The sequence below is a fragment of the Papaver somniferum genome, chromosome 3 (genome assembly GCF_003573695.1).
Source record: "Papaver somniferum cultivar HN1 chromosome 3, ASM357369v1, whole genome shotgun sequence".
Taxonomy (NCBI): domain Eukaryota; kingdom Viridiplantae; phylum Streptophyta; class Magnoliopsida; order Ranunculales; family Papaveraceae; genus Papaver; species Papaver somniferum.
In genome coordinates this window covers 216,204,508-216,211,813 of record NC_039360.1, presented here as the reverse complement: position 1 = coordinate 216,211,813, position 7,306 = coordinate 216,204,508, and positions in this window count along the sequence as shown.

Genomic DNA, 7,306 nt, shown 5'->3' with positions numbered 1-7,306 from the left:
TTTTTTTTTTTTGTTTGTGAAGCGTAGAACAATACCAACGCCCCACTCGCGCGTTATCTTTACCAACGCCCCATTCGGGCGTTATCTTTACCAACGCCCCATTCGGGCGTTATCTTTACCAACGCCTGATCCCAGGCGTAATGTTTATCAACGCACGACCAAATATACTCTTTTCCCACTACGCCACATGACGGACTAAACCCAAATTTAGTCTTTTTTTTTAGTCTTTGGTCTTTGGTTATACTCGCACCACTGTGGACGCTCTAAAAGATGTAAAACATCAAATTGCCCAGACTATGGTTTCCGTCAGTCAACATCACCAAATAACCGTGCCGACCAAATTTTCCTCACTATGATTTTTGTACTCGAATTTTATGTGATGAAATAAAAGAAAAAGAAAAAGAAAAGAAAAAAAAAATCAAAACAAAACAAAACAAAAAAGTCAAAATAAAACTGAAATTTGGTTGTACGAGATATGTGACTGGGTATGATTTTGTACCCAATCTCATATCCCGTATAATTCCAAATTGCTATCAAAATTCGTCAGGGTATCTCTACCTCTACCTTGACGATTAATATTAGTCGTTATCTTCCTAGGTTAAGTATAATGGCGACTTTTCATCTATGAAAATTAACATTTACAGGGTCGTCACGGTATTCATCCTTATACCTAGACGATTATTGTTGTAGTAATAAAGGTCGTCATGTTTTGAAAACTTGAACCTTGCCGACCAATAACTACCATTAAACGGTTTCTTTGTGTACATTTTTTCTTTTAGTCGGCATGGTTGTTTTATCTGTAACCGTGACAACCCTGTTTATAAGATTTTTAGCCGTTGGTTGATCATTGTCGTAGGCGTCAAAAATAATTACACTTTCTTACTACTCAAAATATATAATGAAGCAAGGGGAAGAAAGGATCGTTCCCACAGAGAGGACTTAGGTTGTCAATATGTTTTGGTTTCCTAAAGGTAACAAAGGGGGTTTTCTGATTTTTATAAACTAAAAGTAAAATAAAACCAAACAAAACAATAAAGCACGCAAATCAAGGATGAGAAAATATTGGTCAAGGATTAGTTTTCATTCACAAACATGCTTTTCAACAATAACTAGAATTGATATTTAACCTCATCTTAATCAAAGTCCTGAGATATCTTGATCGCATGTATATCCTGCTAATTCCCTAATTTCATCACAACCACATTAAAAGATGTATATGTGAATTCTTCCTATAAAGCAACCTAAAGTGTAAAAGCACAATTAAGTTTAACTCCCTAAAAGCACTAATTCTTCATATGGAATAAGACTAATCAAAGCAATCGAACGTGTAAAAGCACTAATCCGATTTAGCAAAGGTTATGATCCACTTGTGACTACTAGGATGCATCACTACAAGCAATACTCACAATTATGCTACTTGCAATCAGGAATTATCACTTTTGTGCATAATAATCCTAATCTAGCAATAGAGATGTAAGCAAACTCAATTGATTCGCGACTCGACTAAATAAGCATTCAAATCATACAACAATATCAATAGTGGATCATAAGCAACAAAGTATGGATACAAAACTAATTCATTGCATAAATATTATGGCTTGAATTCCAACTTATTCCTTAACCAATAATAAGATTCTAGCTCATGTTCATGGAGTTCATAACAATAAGAAAAAGAAAGGCTTTAATGTTTTCTGAACCCTAGAACAAAAGTAAAATCCAAGATCATAATAGAGAGATATCCTTTTTATAGACCTCTCTTAAAATAGAAAACCAAAAGCCCATCTCCGCTTGGGTCAAACCCACCAAATTCGCAAGTCAAACTTGGTCAACCCTGGTCAAAAGAAGAAGTTCAAGCTCCGGTCAAACTCCATTTCTACACGGTAATTCCTCCTGATGTACTTTTGATTATCGAACGGACCCAACTTCTTTATTCCCTTTCTTCAAATATCCGCATCATTTCATCGATTTCTCTGTGAACTTCGACCACTTAATGGCGCAGCCATTTCTCACTATGAAATTTAGGTAATCTGTAATGAAGAAGAGAAATTCGGTCATTATGTAGTGAATTGGGATGGATATAGGCACCCATTGATGGATACAGGCCACCCATTATTCTATAGTCTTGGAGGATTGACAGTTTATTTTCCTGCTTAATTCTTCTTGTACTGTCAGTTCTAGGGAACTGAGAAGATTCATATATGCTTTTGCTCATAACTTTCTCGTACGAAGTCAGAGTGGCCTCATTCTTTCGCCGCTAGCTTCATATTTTCTCTCACTTCAAGATAATGCAAAGAAATCTTAGATTTGGGCGAGTTTCACTTCCTTTTGCTCCAATGACTCCAAAATACCTATGAAACTCAAAAGCAAACATAAGATACATAATTTATAAGAAAACTCGCAAAGATAGCATAAACAGTAGATAAAAATCAAGGTGTTTTAGACAACTATCAAATTCCCTCATAATTAGACTTTCCTAGTCCTCGAGCAAATAAAATTAAGAAAATTCTAAAACATACATACAACTCCTTTTAGTTGAGGATACGGTCACACTTAGCATGTATAACAAGCCTTTGAATCCCTAGGTGTCCCTAGTGGACGAGTTATAGTCGCGTGAGGGTTTAAAGAGGTATACCCACTGTTTGAGGGTGAAAACGGTTTCTGATGATTTCGGTAATTTTGTGTGTTTGTGGGTGAGAAACGAGTCTAAACCCTAAACAAATGTACTGCAAGGGAGTACTTTGATTCGAGAGATCAATCTGTACAAGTCTGGCCTAAACCAAGAAATGGCCATTCCAGACTTGCTTCGTTCACAAAGTGAAGGAGAATGGTTGGTCTTAGGGAGGGAAGCGAAGAGAGTGTTGAGACCAGAATAGTTGATTCGGGAAGAGTAGTTGTTTGACGACTTGTATCAGAAAGTGGAAATCTAACAGATGGGAAAGCTAACAAGTGATTTCTGAGTGTTGTATTCTCCTGAACAAAAACTTGTCTTTGGTGGAAATAGGTGAGACCTATTTATACAAGTCGCAACGAAACGTATCCTGGCCTCGTAAGGTTGAGTAATGGAAGAAAGCGGTGACGAGTAACGCCTTGAAGTGATGTTTCCATAATGAAGGGAACGTTTCACCATTACTTCTTGTATTTACTAACCACCTCACTCTTATGGCACTTTCCTGTAACGGGCGTATTGCACGCCGCACGCTGTAAACCGCCAGACCAATACCCTGATGAGCATCCCCCAGTTTGTGAAATATTTTGATGTCTCGAGTGTTTTCGTGGAAAACGTGTAGCATGTTGCTATTGTGTGGCAAGTTAAATTTGAGAGGCTTGTCGGTTAGGTTACGAACTTGTACGGCTGAGATTTGCATCTCAGAATGAAGGGTAGCTGTCGATTGTTGCAACCCTATGTTTGGCAGCCAGCGGCATGGAGGCATGGCCGACATGGCATGTTTTAGGCGTGGCCCAATTAGGGTTTGGTGTCGTGACCATAGAATTGGCATAGCTAAGTGTGCGTCGTGGCCAAAGAGTTGGCAGCGTAGCCAAAGGTTGCCACAAGTCGTTTGGTTTAGTGGCGAGCTTGTACGGCTGAGATTTGCATCTCAGAAGGAAGGACAGCCGTTGATTGTTGCAACCTTCCGTATGGCCGCCAGCGGCATGGAGGCATGGCCGGTATGGGTTTGGCGTGGTCAAATTAGCACAGTGGCCAAATTAGGGTTTTGGCATAGTTTAGGCGCGACCAAAATTAGGGTTTGGCATTGGGCCAAAAGTTGCCACACGTTTGGTGGCGAACTTGGACAGCTGAGATTTGCATCTCAGAAGGAAGGGTGGTCGTTGATTGTTGCAACCCTTCGTTTGGCAGCCAGCGACATGGAGGCATGGCTTTGGTGCGGAGGTGTGGCTGGCATGGCATGCCATTGGCATTATGGTGCGTCTAACATGGTTGGTATGCCTTTGGCGCGGAGATGTGGCTGGCATGGCATGCCATTGGAACGGTGGTGCGGCTGGCATGGTTGGCATGCCTTTGGCGCGGAGATGTGGCTGGCATGGCATGCCATTGGCACGGTGGTACGGCTGGCATGCCTTTGGCGCGGAGATGTGGCTGGCATGGCATGCCATTGGCACGGTGGTGCGGTTTGCATGGTTGGCATGACTTTGGCACGAAGATGTGGCTGGCATGGCATGCCATTGGCACTATGGTGCGGCCGGCATGGTTGGTATGCCTTTGGCGCGGAGATGTGGATGGCATGGAATTCCATTGACACGATGGTGCGACTGGCATGGTTGGCATGCCTTGGTGCGGAGATGCGGCTGGCATGGCATGCCATTGGCACGATGGTGCAACTGGCATGGTTGGCATGCCTTTGGCGCGGAGATGTAGCCGACATGGCATGCCATTGGCACGGTGGTACGGCTGGCATGGTTGGCATGCCTTTGGCATGGAGATGTGGCTGGCATGGTATGCCATTGGCACGGTGGTGCGGTTGGCATGCCTTTGGCGCGGAGATGTGGCTGGCATGGCATGCCATTGACACGGTGGTACAGCTGGCATGGTTGGCATGCCTTTGGCGCGGATATATGGCTATTAGGGTTTAGCATGTCGAAATCCTAGTTTAAAATATGTGGCATGCTTGATTGGCACGTTGGGCTAGCATGTGCGGCTGACATGTGCAGAGATGATGCCAGTCAGTACCAAGGGCTCTGCCGTGGAGCATGGCATATACATAAAAAAGGTACCCCGGTAATTTTACGCAGACATGTTGAATGGTTCAATAAATGTGCTAGTGGTGATATTATTACTCAAGTGTGACGTCACTGTTTGACTAAGGTTTTACGATTTTAACCCTAAGCTAAAAACCACCATCAACACCCACAAAACCTACTTTTTCAACTTACAAGTTCTCCAAAATAATAGCATCCGACGCGCTAAGAAGACATAAAGATTCTACAAACTAGTCATAAGAAGTTAGACATATCAAAGAACACAATCTCATGCTCAAAAGTTGAGAGAGAAATAACCATCCCTTATCGAAAGAATTCAGGTTCGAGAGTGATCGAAAGTCTCGACTCTGCCTCACCAGAAAGTGTTTTATGAAATTGCTCTCAATAATAAACAACTTTTTTATGGGTCACACATTTGTCCAGGTAAGCATGAAGAGATAATCCTGCGACATGTTGAATGGTAGGAAGGAAAAAACCCTCTGAATCGTATTTTGAAAACCCACATCTTTTATAATTTTTTTAAAAAATTCTTTTTTTTTCTGACGGTCTCTAAGAAAGGAAATCAACCACTTAACAGAGGTGGGAATATGCTTACTTATGAGTGCCAAATAATGTATATATTTATCCCTTTTTGTTGGCATTTTAACTCATCTTTTGTGCATTAATTCTACATTTTATCCCATATTCTGTATTTTCCTTGTTTTCAAGAATAAATATTTTTATTAACTAATTTTGCATTTTTAGGTAATAAATAAAGTCTGGATGACTTGCGGAGCGGAAAAGAGCTGAAGAGTGGTGAAAAGCCGGAAGAAATTACACAAGGAAACCGCGAAGAATATTGTGTGCAAGACCAAAGGCTAGAAAGTGGGCTTAATAAGGAAGAGATTTGTTCTTAAAGAAGAAGTGGGCTCAACATATCCCAAGCCCAAACTTATTTCCCAAAACTAAACCCATTTTCCAAGCCCAGAACTCCAAAACCCAAACCCTAATTTCAGTTAATTTGGGGATTTTCGAGAAAACCCTAATTACTGCTAGGGAGAGCATGAGGAAGAACAGTGGCAATATGGGTATGATTAAATTAGTCGAATTAGGTGAGAAATCCTAATTTTGTCACTGTTCAACTTGGGGATTTGGGGGAATTTTTATGTAAACCCTAATTTGGGTGTCTGGGTATAAAAAGGGGATTGTGGTGTGATGTAAAGGCTTATCTCTGGACTATCCAGTGTATCCCCATGAGGGCTGGACTAGCCAGTTCCTCTTGGGTAGATTTTTTCTTCCCTGTTTTGTATTTGTAGATTCAATTTTAATTCCAAATTCAGTTTTAGTTTCTCTTGTTTCAATTCATGTTTTGCTATCCATGTTTTGCTATCCATGTTTTGCTATGTTCTGTGTATTGTTCAGTTTCTCCATTTGATGTAATGTTCTGTACTGTTTCTGTTATGAATGTTCTGAATCCCAAATGCTAGGACTAGATGAAATTATGAACCAGCTGAGATAGTCTTCATCATGTGCAGCTCATGTTCAGTGTTGCTAATCCCTTAGACTAGTTGTGCTTTAATCAGACAATTAGCACTTTGGTAATTTTCTTAGCTGTGAGTAGAATATCCCTTAGGTTAATGGTGGATTCAACATCCTAGTGTTCTTTCATCACTCTTGTTTACTGTCTCCCTTCGTTGCTGTTTTCTCAATAGTTCACTGATAGTTTACTGTTAGTTTTGTGTTTAATGTTTAGTTTTGTGTTTAATGTTAGTTCACTTGTTTTGTCAATTGTTAGCTTCTCAAATGTTAGGATTAGTTTACAGTTGTGTGTCAATGCTAGGTTAGAGCCTTAGAGCATTGAGTTGATTGAGCAGTGGGGAGAAACTAGTGCTCACTAGTGACTGTGAGCAAGATGGTTCTCTTCCCACTCTAGATGAATGCCTAAAGCCATTGCCTTGGCTTTGCTTTTTTTTTCCTTTTTTTTTTCTTCACTGTCTTCTTCACACCCCTGCCCTTGGCTTAGGCCTTGGTTCCATTGTTCTTGTTTAGTTTCATTGTTCTGTCACTGTTACCTTTGCTTCACTGCTTTTACTACTTGCTACTGCCTTGTTCTCCCATAGTGCTCTGCTGCCTTGTCTCCCCACTGCTGTTGTGCACTTGCCCTTTGCACTGCTGCTGCTCTCCCTTTCCCGGCTGAAGCCACTGTTGCTGCTGCAACTGAGCTTGGCTCAGCTAAGACCACAGTTCAGGTTAAGGCCCAGCCACAGTTCACTGTGAAATCCCAGCTCAACCCAAGGCTCAAATCACATCACAATCCCAGTCTAATTCAGTCCACCAAAGGCTCAGTTCACTACACTAAGCCCAAGCCCAAATTCAAAACCAAAGCCTAGTGCACTACAAAACCAACTGAGCCCAAGCTCAGTTCATTTCATTAAGACAACACCCCAATTCATTCCAAGAGTATTCAAAGGCCCAAAGCACAATCATAACCCATTGGTTACCAAAACCCTTTGATACCTAAAGCCCAACAATAGCAATTTTAGAGCCCAAAATAGCTAGAAACTCCAAACACACCCAGTCTCTGTGGATCGACCCGTACTTGCACGAGCTA